Genomic DNA, 12,763 nt, shown 5'->3' with positions numbered 1-12,763 from the left:
AGCCTTGTTTAGGCGGCAAAATATAGTGGAGATAAATAAACATTATTTAAAGGATCCGTCAAGCCCTGTTAGATATCCTCAACATGGTTCACTTGTTCTTCATTCCCAGGGCAAGGACTATTTAATTATCACACTAAATGAATAATCAAAAAGTCAATTTCCAAAGAGACCCTTGCTTGCCCGCGTGAAAAAGACAATATCTGCATGCAAAATCTATCTCTCACACCCTGCCGCCCCATCTTACACCTCATATGCCTTGGAGCAGAGCAAAACAAATGCATAGTGATCCCTCCTCCTAGCTTGATTTAAAGTTGTCCTTTACAGCTAATGAGGTTATACAGTAGTACTCTCTGCACTGAAAGAACAAGAATGTTGATGATACATCATGTCCTACAACAGCACTTCTGTGATCTTATTGATCTGATGTAAGACGTGTAAAAAGAGGTTAATTGTTCAATAACAGATTATGGCTTTTCTTGCAAAGATTGTTGATGCATCTGTGCATGAGTTAGAAACTTAGACGTTGTTCTCATTTGCACTTCACAAGGTGTGTCTTTATTTTGTTGAAAATGTCAATATAAAAAAATATGTTAGGTTGCCCATGCATTTATTTGCAGTTATGAGTCTATGAATAAAGATGACCAGATAAGTTATATTCGACTTTTTATGGCATAACGACTTTTGTTGTTTGTTTCTTATTCTGGTTCATTTTCATTTGATTTATATGTTGTTTGTTGTGTATACCAGCCCAATTTTTAACCACTAGATGGCGTTACAGTTTGGCAGGATCTTTATAGTTATAACTGTGTTGAAGCATTGGTTGGACTTCAGCTCTTTTATTCTGATAGCAGATTTATTTTTGTATTTTTTTCAGAGCCTCTTGCAGTAACATTTTTATCACATGCTCAGTGTTGATGAAGATGCAATCTTCGATTTGTGTCTCTTCAAAATAAAACTCCTAGTTTCATTTTCTTCAGTGATGTTTAGAAAAAACCTGCATGAGTGTCATGTGCAATACAGAGTGAGACTACCTGATTTCTTGTTTCAATTATTATTATTATTTTTAATAGTGAGATTTCAGTTTCAGTAAATTGTTTTTTTCCACCCAAACTATTGTTGAAAATCAACTTGGTCTTAAATTACATATGCACAATTACTACAGATGTATAAATACAATTACTTTACCATTAAGCCATTATAAATGATTTAACAAAAATACTATTAGAATTCTTATGGAATAAACTCATACATAATATTTAATTGACTTAATGTCAACATGTTGCTTTGAATACTCTTTGGGTCCTGTTATTGAAAATGGCATTTTCACTTGTTGCTTATTACTGTCATATAGGCCATTCTCATTGGCTAAATGATTTTATTCATATTCAGAATGCTGGCAGTATATCAAGGAATCTAGGCGTTCACACAATTACAATTTTATCTTAATATATATATATTGTATCTATAGTACACATGTATAGGAAATAATTCTGATTGTACTATAATTTTATTTGTTCTTTTTGGATTTTTTTCTTCATCTTCTTCTTCTTCCTAAGACGATGCACAAGTTGATTGGTGTACATTTTATATATTGCATTTATTCCGTTTATTTCTTAGATATTTACTGAATTATTTTATATTTGCCGTATTTGTATTTCTCATACCAATTTTGTGACAATTATTCTTGCAATGAATTAGATACATTTTGTAAAGGCGAAAGTAGTATCATTTGCTGATCTGTAATGCTGTTTTCTACCTCAGACCCATTATGAAGTCCACTCCTGGGTGATACATCCTGCTGTGAACCTCATTTTATTTCAGATCAGTTTGAAATTCTTAGCATAAACACAGTAGCTATTCAAAGATATTTCAAACAAGATTTCTCATGACAAAATTACTGAGTTTAACCCCCTCTCAGTTCATTATATTCCTTTTATTAATGTCACTTATTTTGTAAAAGTCTAGTTTTCTCCTCATCAATTCTTCCTATGGTGTTAGAATCTAAAATCATCATTGCATTTCTTTACAATACCTTTCCTGAGATGAGAGAAGCGTTATTTGAGCATGGTTTGCTGTGCTGGTCTCAGGAGGGTTAAAGTTGTGCATTTAGCAGAATGCCCCTGCGATTCATGAATTTTAATAATACAGTCAATGTGGCAGGAATGCAAAGATTCCAGATTCCTCCAGAGCCCATTTCAGCAGTAGCCAAGGCACCAGCAGTGTCACACTCTGCGCCCATGCCAAACCTTCTCATTTGATAGATTTTCTCTCCTGAGACTGTATTTTACTGCTTAGCAGAAGGATTATTCACAAAAAGGCATAGCTGTGCCCAGAGACTATATCTGGGATGTGTGACAGACAGAAGATTTACTTATCTACGATTTTGTACATTCTATAATTATTCAAATTACGCTGATCAAATGACATTTTGATGGCAGTCGTAAACATCAGGACACTAACTCTATGATATGTCTATGTTTGTGAGAATAGACAGTAAAAGTAAGAGTCTACTTCTTCTGTTTTGCATTGTTTTCTGATTTAACACAGTTTTCCCATTACAAATTATATTAACAGCATAACATTTCAACATTTGAGTGAAAATTTGTACTGAAGAATTTCCCAGATTTTTGCTTTAATGACATATATTGAGCTGGAACTCCACAAGTTTATGCAGAACCACCTTATTTATGTTATCTCAGGATGATTTTGGAATGTAACAAAGATCATCTTGTTTGATATAAAAATAGTACAAAATGTTAAATATTTCTTATTAACTTTATGACATTAGTTACTGTTTATATTCAGGTTTAAATTAGATTTTGCATTCCAGATTTTAGATATGGAGTCTGACTTTTGAACGCCACTGGACATTCTGTCAGATCTATTTTTTTCTTCTTCTTTTTTATGATAATGCAATAGATAGCTTGTTACCTGGCCATACAAAACACAGAGGCCCACTAATGAGGCTCCCTCGCCTCTCCCGTTAACCTGTTCTAATTGAATCTCAGATGCTCCATTGTTCGAAGATGAGCCTGCGGTACAGCTGAGATGCCCCTCACTCCCTGGGTTTCCTCGTACCTATCTCTCAAAGAGCTGAACAGAGAGAGAGAGAGGTGAAAAAAGGGGGGGTAAGTTATGCTATACCAATTTGATGTGCATCTGTGCCCCTATGCACCCTGTCATGGCCTGCAGACATATCCTCACACATCCAGTCTGTTGGTGCTGTCACACCTGCATGTTGGGGAGGGGGAGTGAATGGCATCTGTTCTATGGTATGGAGGTGGAGAAGAAAAGAACTCTAAGAACAGCATTTTAGTGTCCAAATATGAATAGGAAAATTAACATGGCAATTTAATTGAACCCTCTATGGAACAGACTGATCTGAAGCAAAAATCTGTGACAGGAGGTCAAATGTTTTTTTTTTGTTGTTGTTTTTTTTTACAGATTTCTGAACTGGAACTATAGTCACACAAATGTGAAAATTTGCACAAACATACCAATTAAACATTTGAATGGATGTAACTTGACATAAGGCACAGTGGGTCCAATGTAAGAGAACGATAACACTGTACAATAGGGTTCCATTTATCAACATTAGTTAACACCATTAGTTAACATGAATTAACAATAAACAATACACAGCATTAATTAATCTTGGTTAATGTCAATGAACGAGCGGTGCCTGGTGGTCCCGTCACAAAGAAGTTTATTTCATCATCATTCACTTTCTCTGTATGTCTGTGGAGGAATGAGCTTCCAACTTCCACACAATCTGCTGATAGTATTCAAGCATTCAAGAAACAGCTGAAAACACATCTGTTTTGTGAGCACTTAACCAATCCAGACTTAATGCACTTACTATTAAAAATAAATAAATAAAAAAAATCCTTGTTTGTCTCTTTCTTTTACGCTAGCATCTGTACTACTCCAGCCACTTTGAAAGCTTGGCAGAGTGATATTGTTGACTTTTGCATGAGAGAATGCTTGTTATGTTCATCATTTGTAAGTCGCTCTGGATAAAAGCATCTGGTAAATGACCACTGTAAATGTAATTGTTATTTTAAGCATATATTAATACATTTTAAAAATCAAAAGATGTATTTGATAAGTCTCTTGCTCAGTTGTCAAGGAGGAAGCTGGAGCCGGGCAAACAATCCAATTTTCAGTACCCTCACACTGCTTGCTTTTCAGTAGAGCCTGACTGATATGGGATTTTTGAGGCCGATAACGTTTTTAGACTATGCAAAGGCACTCAGAAGGCTGCTTTCTTAAACAAATATTTTTATCAAAGAATATTTGACATTATAAACAGTGGCAGCGGTCTTACACCGTATTCTGCTATACAAGTTCAGGGGAAACTTTCAACAGTGGAAAACCCAGACTTTTAAATATTACATTTTATAAATGCAACAACTGGAATTGTTCGGTTGAAGGTGTACCAAATGGTGAATCCTGAAAAAAAACTGTTTGGTGAATACATGTTTACACTTTAGCTTCCACTCAGCTGACAAGGTATGAAAGTAGCTACATGGCTAGCTAGTTAGATATGAGTTCGTTGTCACGGAGAGTAAAACTGTCGTCTGCTGAGATGCTCTGCTTACCTGCTAATTTACGTTACCAACATTGCAAACAGATGTAATAAAGAAGAGTGTCATGGTTGTCAGGGACAAGGTTAATGTTATATTAGTTATATTGAAAGGGAAAATGAAGGGATCATTGTTTATTAACTTTCCAAAATGTATTTCACTTGTTAACTTGTTAGCAACTTAAGAGAAGACACCGCTTAACTCCACCCTGTCTGCAGAGCCACCGTCAGCTCAGCTCTGTAAACAATGGAGTTGGAGCACACTCTGCTGGACAAACTACATTATGACACCAATTCAAGCATTGTTTTCTGCATTATATGTTCCAAAAAAGTTTTCAAATCTGCACATATACATATACATATATACGCCGATGCGATATATCGGTGAAAGGCTAATATCGCTAAATCGGTCAGGGACAATTGTTCAGTATAATACAACAGATCTAAACTGCTGCGTGCCTCTCTCTCTCGATGACATTCGCGGGAGGGAGCTCATGTAAACGCATTCAGTGGGAGATGCTGATGTAAACACAGCGAAGGTGCACAACGGCTAAACCTGTCATTGGAAAAGATGTCACTTCTGATGAGAGCTGCAACAAACAAAGGTAATACCACACGTGATCTCTCTCAGACCTCTTTCTGAGTTTCTCTCTTTCTCTCACTCTTCTCTCTTTTTTCTCACATTTTATAATTCTGTTGACATTTCGTTCAGGAGCGGGTTTGTTATTAGCAACAATTAAACAATAGAACATTGATTAGAATCAACATTAGCTTTTTAAACCTTTAAATAAACAATCATCAAAGATAATCATCAATTATCAAATTCAATAAAATATGAATTATTATCAAAGACAATGATTAATTATTAAAATCAATAGAACATTGATTAGAATTAACATTAGCTTATTGATCCTTCAAATCAACAATCATCAAAGATAATTATCAATTCTCAAAACCATTAGAATATCAATAAGGATTAATATTACCAGGGCACCACCCTGGAATTTGGGACTAATAACCAGACAGTATAGCTGTCTCAATATAGAATTCTTCTCTTAGGAATGTCGACGTCCGGAGAACATCGACATTCAAAAGGAAAACAATTAAGGCTTGAATCCGAGCACTGACATCCCGTGCCAGCCCTTGACACAGGTGCATAAAGAACAATAGCAAAACACTTCTCTTTAAAGTATAAAACATTTATTAATGCAGTAATAAATAAGGAATAATTGACGACGGACCATTGAATTGTTGAAAAATAATGCACACCCGAGGTGGTTCTGTGGTCACGACGCACCCGTTACACCTCAGGTGTGCATTATTTTTCAACAATTTAACGAACCGGAGTCAATTATTCCACTTATACCATGGTTACCACACCTTAAGGCATCATTTAGGGTTATATCTCAAGACATTTTCTCGTTTTCATCACTAAAACGCTCTTATAGTGGAACTACTTTCTTCCGCCATGGATTCAACATCTTACTTAAATACAGCGCAAGCTTTTGTTGCTAATTCGAAAACTTCACATTAGAACTAGCAACAGAGGCTTGCACTGCTTTACTCGCGGACTTACTGGAGTAATAAGGTATTGAGTTGTTGCGCGTGTGTGTTTGTATTTGAGGGATCGAAAGAGAGAAACTCAGAAAATGAGAGAGATCGCTTCTGGGACTACCTTTTTTGTTGCAGCTCTCATCAGCAGTAACTTCGCATCAAAATCACCAAGGTGTTAGTTGCCATATTCTTGTTATAAACCTTAACAACTTTTTTTTCATCCCCACTGAGATGCAGGAGTTCGCTGACACAACGACTGTTTTTCTCTCACGAGTGTTTGGGCCTTAAGTGTGTGTGTTACACGTATAATGTTTGTGTGTCCATGAGTGTGTGTGTGTGTGTGAGAGAGTGGGAGCTTGAGGGTTTTTCCCACAGATATTTCAAATTATATAGAAACTGTTGTATTGATCAAGTGTAACTAGCTTTGATCCAGCTCAAGCCTTCGTTGCTAATTCGAAAACATCACGTTAGAACTAGTAACAAGGGATGCACTGCTTTTCTCTCTCTCTCTCTCTCTCTCTGAGTATGTGTGTGTGTGTATGTATGTGTGTGTGTGTGTGTGTGTGTGTGTGTGTGTGTGTGTGTGTGTGTGTGTGAAAGCAAAAGGGGTTGAGGGGTAGCACGGTGATTCCACTACAGTTATGTGAGGCTGATTAGGGCGAAATACATAAAAAAATGTTATTTTGAATAATATAAATTGTTGTATTGATCAAGTTGTGGGGGTGTGGTCCTATTTGTCTGTCGCTGTGTGTGTGTGTGTGTGTGTGTGTGTGTCCACGTGTGTAAGTGTGGGGTGAGACGAGGGAGCGTGAGAGCTCTTTTTTATTCGAAATTGAAATAAATTTATGATATTTTAGACATTGTTTGATGTTCTTATCCAATTAACTTTAACCAAACCCTTTGTTTTAACTAGTTATTTTGTTGTGGTACTGAAATAATTTGGCGAAGTGATATGGAACCGTAATGCGGTCACGACTTGGAACTACTTTATAACCGTGTGTTTACTTGAAAAATAATTGCACACCTTAGAACATTCATGAACCAATTATAATAAAGCATTCAACAGAACAGTGGTATAAAAATTAATAATCAATACAATGCAGTCAATAAACTTCCAACTTCCAACTACAATCTAAACAGTAAAATGACTAGATATGGTAACAAATAAGCCTATAATACATAAGAGGAAGGTATGTGTGTGTGAGTGGGTGTATGTGTGCGTAAGGGGTGGAGTGCATCATCACACGAATATGGGTGGAGAGACTGGTTAATCGCATCTGCCCATTTAGCGCCTGTCTCCACTGGTACGATAACTTAGGGACAAAGCTGAGCTTTATAGCCAAGTTATCTACTCACCAAATGTGTGTGCGGGTAAGTTGTGAGGGGTTGTGTGTGTATGTTAAGTACGAGAGAGAGAGAAAAGAGTGACGTCACCGAAGCCGGTTTTAGCGATCGTGGGAGAGAAGGAAACTGTTGGTTTATCACTCAGAGACTGTCAAATATATTCTCCACAATTATATATATATATATATATATATATATATATATACCCTTACCCTTATTTTTTATTTTTATTGTATGTGCACTCTATATTGTGTGTATTGTTTACTGTACATTGTATATTGTGTTGTGTAAGTATGTGTACATTTGTTATGTAAATTGTGTTGCATAAATATGTTGTTTATTGTAATTTGTACTGCTATGTTATTCAGAACTGCACACAAGACTTTCACCTACTGTTGCACTTGTGTACACAGTAGTGTGACAATAAAGTGATTTGATTTGATTTGAAAGGCTTGAAATCCGTTTGCTGCGTTCGTTGGTTCTTTAATGGATAAACTTAGTGTGCCTGTCTCACCTCCGATGACAAACTGCACAAACATTCCAACGAAGATGGACAACAACACAGCAAATTTCATTCGTGGTAACAGAACTTTACAATAATACCCTAAAGTATTATTAGCAGCAATGAGCGAACTCGGTGGTCCATAAACTATACAAGCAATAACCTTGATGCACAAGAATAACACACTGCCATAATCTATCTCTGCCCAGACATAAACCTCTTACTTGAGTTGCGTGAGGAAGCGGGTAGAATGTGTGTTCATCGTTTGACTATGACTCGGTGCCTCAAAGCTTGGCTGATTATGGGAGGCCATTCCCTGCTCTGTCGGCAGGCGGTATCGGCAGAGAAAACAGCAAAGTCCACTCGGTTGAAAAAGGAAGAGAAACATGCTCGGTGGAACACAGAGGAATTTGTCCATTGAGATGGATGTTTTATGGCCAAAGTTCCAGGTACATACGTTTTTATACTCTCGATGATGTCACGGTCTGCCCAGATAGCAATAAGTCGGCGGTCCGCTGGCGGTGCGCCGGCGGCAGTAGAAGCTGCAGAATGGCGATATCGCAACCGCCTTCGATACGCGGACGGCCCGCTGGCCAGCCGCCGCTCCGCCGCCGTTATATCGAAGGCGGACCGTCGGAGGCAAACGCTTTTTTCGAGCGATCTGCCGCCGCTTATTGTAGGCCTATATATATATATATATATATATATATATATATATATATATATATATATATATATATATATATATATATATATATATATTTATAGCATGCAGTTTATCAAGAATAATGATTGATCAAACCAGACAAATTTCCATTTGGCGTTTCCACATTTCAAAGTACAGTAACTGTCATTGAAACACGATGTCAGATCACTGAAATGTAAATAACAGAAAAATACAAACATTATATATACACACACACACACAAAAGAACATGCAGGTTTCCAATTTCTTTTTTTTTTTTTTTTTTTTAAAAACACTATTGTAACACTTACAATAATTGTTTATAATATAAAGAGGTCAGCTCTGGGATGAAAAGAATTACCAGTAAACATAAGCAATGAGGATATTTGGTACCAAAGAAAGTGCAGGATACCAAATAAATTGAGGTATAACATCATATTTACAAGTCATTTCTAACAATAGGTTAAGTGGTAATAATTTAGAATAAAGCTCTGGAGTAGAATATACCATTATAACTGCAATGCTGACCTGTGGCACAAGGATTTACAAGCTATATGTAACAATAGAATAACAGTTAAGCACTGTGATGGAATGAAAGTACAATTTTTGGTACTAGTTAATGTGCAATATCAAGTATCAGAGGTATGAAATAGGATTTACAAACTATAATAGAATCGTTAAGCACTGACGGAATGAAATAAGCCAATACTAAAGTCACGGTAAGTAAAATATTTGATACCAGATAATGTGCAAATATCAAGTATTAGATGTATAATCTAGGATTTACAAGCTATATTTAAAAATAGAATAGTGAAGCACTGTAACAATGAAATAAGCAGCAAATTGTATATGAAATAATTGAGATCTTTGGTATCAAGGAATGTGCAGGATAACAGGTATAATATACATTTTGACATTCAACTTACACATGACAACAAGTGGGAATAAATACAATTAACAGCAGAAAATCTGGCTGTAGAGAACACAGCCAATCAGAATGTCTGGAGAGGTTGGGGACTGTGGGGCGTAGTGGGCTAAGAATCACCGGTTTTCCCGACCTCCAGAATGAGGCAGTGCAAATTAGCATATCTTCAGTGATTCCTCGTGCGCCTGTATAAAAGGACAAACCATCCCATATTCATCCAAGGAGCTGCCCTCAAAGCAGGGTCACGAGAGAAAAAAAAAAAAAGCAATTTCCACAGTGAACAGTGTGGATTGGGTGAGTGTAGTCTGACACTTTTAGCAGGCTTTTTTAGGGGTCTTGATGTTACTGACTGCAGGATAAAGAAAGGGTTCCAGCTGTCAGTGATGCTGGAGTGTCAGTAGTCAGCCTAGGTTTAAGGGGTCGGCTGTGGGTCCCTCTCAGCTGTGCGGCGCCTTTTTCCACCTTCATGTTCAGATGCTCCTTTCAGGTAACGTTAACCTGGATTGCCTCATCAGTGGCATCCTGGGTTGCCGGGTTCTTCCGGATGGCTCCTGTAGAAAATAAAGATCTGTCATTCCATTTGAATGGCATAAGGTCATACACATCTACTTAAATATAAAAACAATATCCAACTTACTTTGAACAATGGTCTTCAGGAACATGTCTCTAAAACATGCTTTATCCCCTACACCAGTCCAGGTTGTATTGATGGAAAGGTGATTAGAGAAGATACTCTGAAGCATTCGCCACACGGTTGTCTTTAGGTCCCTCCCACATTTGATTGCAAAAAACCGAAGCTGAAAATACAAAAAAAAACATGTTACAAATTACATTTCTCTGAAGCTTCTCATAAATTTAAAATGTGACAGGCTGTGGATTCAGACTGTAGAATATGCAGTGTACGATCTTAATTGTACTTTTTAGATTACCCTATGGCGTTATAAACGAAATCAGCACACTTACAAATCGTTGCTGGAGCTCTTTATCCTGCCTCAAACTGTTGTCAACCAACGCCAAATCTTCCTGGGTGTCTAGGGGGGAGTAACAGATCCCCTGGCAGGGATAACTCTCCAACAGACACATTGGCACTGAAACGTTGCAGCATAGCATTTTGTCGTCCATGCTACGCACAACATCGCCAAATTCCAAGACGTCGCAGCATTAGGGTTTGATCTGCACCTACAGGGGTTCCCAGAATAAAAGAATAAAGTAGTCAGTCCTGGTCCTTCAACTACTAAACTATGACATTTATATCTAGGTCTAATACATGTACAGGTGGCCCCAGTGGGAATTAAACCAACAACCACAGGTGTTGTTTGCAAGTTGTACCTGATTGCCCAGTGCGAGCAAATGTCTTCAACATTGTCCCAACTTGCTTCACCTGCTCTTGAAGCGAGCCGCTGTCATCTGGGAAGTAACAATATATTGATTAGCAATACACTAAATATAATAGTAATATAATATAACCACAATTATCATACCAGTAACTTTCCCTGTAATTTCTATCCACAGTATGTTATGCATGGCATACAAGTTCATAATGAAGACCCCTTATGATAACATCAATTTCATTTTTTTTTCTTTGAAGCAGAATATTTGTTTGTAAAAGGGGAGGAAAAAGAAAATAATGAAATATTGGTATACAGATTTTGGTTGATATATCATACTGTACAGTGAAATGTGCTATTGTTATATCCCTACTCACCTGAAGGACGGATAGATCAGGCAAATCTCCAGTCAGGCCTTTGTAGAGTGTGCTCCTTTTGAATAAAACTTTCATTTGTGGGAAGTTGCATATCTACAGGTATTTTAATTCAAACATGCAACATATTGTAATAAATCTACAATATTCAGCCTTTACTTTACACCCTCGGTTGTTTCTCTACACTTTTATTATATTAAATACTTATTTATATAGCTTGTTCACTGTATAATCATGATAGCCTAATACTTATACTTAAGATTGCATCTTAAACGAATGACTGAGTTGAAAACTTGAATAAGAACGCATTTTACACAGAGGGGACCAGCTAGGGAAACTTACCTGCCTACAATAACTGTTTTCATTTGATTTGAGTTACATTAAACATGAATAACCTTAGCCGAGTCCCCAGGAACACCAGGCTATTAAAGTAACAAGCATATAACTGCAGTCTTATTAATTCTAGCTTCACCATACACTCAAACTGTGAGGTTTATCTGCTTTTACTTACATCGCTCTGTACATAATATACTGTTTTTTGTTCTTTATATACAGATTGTATTAGATTTGCACTACGTGTGTGTATGTGGGTATGTATGAAGGTGAGTGTATGTACGTATATGTATAATTATTTATTTTGTGTTCTTTTTGTTTTTAATTACCTATGTCTTGCTGCTGTTTTTTGGTATTGTTTGTATTGTTGTTGACTGGTAGCTCCTGTCACCTAGACAAATTCCTTGTATTTGTAAGCATACTTGGCAATAAAGCTGATTCTGATTCTGATTTTCTCATGGACCTGTAACACAATGCCCTGACAGTGACTTCACCGGTGTCCTGATCTTTATTAGAAACTGAGAGGAGACCAAGTTAATATAATTGATATCACAATTATCACAAAAATTAACAAACAGTCTGCTTTAAAACTAAGAAAAAACAAGCTTCTGTACTAACGTTACATTAAAAATGAACACGTGGCGAACTAGCTTAGCCGCTATCTGCCGGCACACCACATTCGATTAAAATACTTACCCTTGTAGTTGTGCAGATAACTCGATATGTAGAGTTTAAAGCCCTTGTCCCTCTTGCTTGTCGGAGCAGGGGACCAGGCATCAACAATGCGATGAACATCGCTGACGCGTATTTTCGGAAGATTCTGGAGACATCGAGTAAAAACAGACGTTTTGGGCGACGCACAAGTAAACCGGAAACAGATATGGCGACAGCGGAACTTCACATTTCAGTCTTTGTAATGTGTTTTAGCAATACATTTTTAACATTTATAATGCGTTTAGATTTTTTTTTATTGCCTTTACAGGGACTTTAATACTTTCTTAAACATTTGTAAAGGTCATAATTGCAAAACCTGTAAAAGGTAAAATAACCAAAAAAATCGAGGTTGGAAAAAATGTAGACATAAACGAAATTTCTGCGCAACTGTGAAACCAGAGGATAATTTCGCTTTTTCA

The 12,763-nt window shown here is 36.8% G+C and overlaps 1 long non-coding RNA gene across 1 annotated transcript; it reads right to left on the bottom strand.

Moving 5' to 3' along the window:
- Positions 1-10,626: 10,626 nt before the first annotated feature.
- On the bottom strand, positions 10,627-12,452 carry LOC127659012 (uncharacterized). The gene is made up of 4 exons (XR_007972483.1): positions 12,327-12,452; positions 11,301-11,355; positions 10,925-11,002; positions 10,627-10,774 (listed from the first exon to the last, which is right to left on the bottom strand). It is a non-coding gene; the product is annotated as an uncharacterized LOC127659012 (long non-coding RNA).
- Positions 12,453-12,763: the final 311 nt, after the last annotated feature.

The sequence above is a fragment of the Xyrauchen texanus genome, chromosome 18 (assembly GCF_025860055.1).
Source record: "Xyrauchen texanus isolate HMW12.3.18 chromosome 18, RBS_HiC_50CHRs, whole genome shotgun sequence".
Classification (NCBI taxonomy): Eukaryota; Metazoa; Chordata; class Actinopteri; order Cypriniformes; family Catostomidae; genus Xyrauchen; species Xyrauchen texanus.
This window is presented reverse-complemented; position numbering and strand designations above follow the sequence as displayed.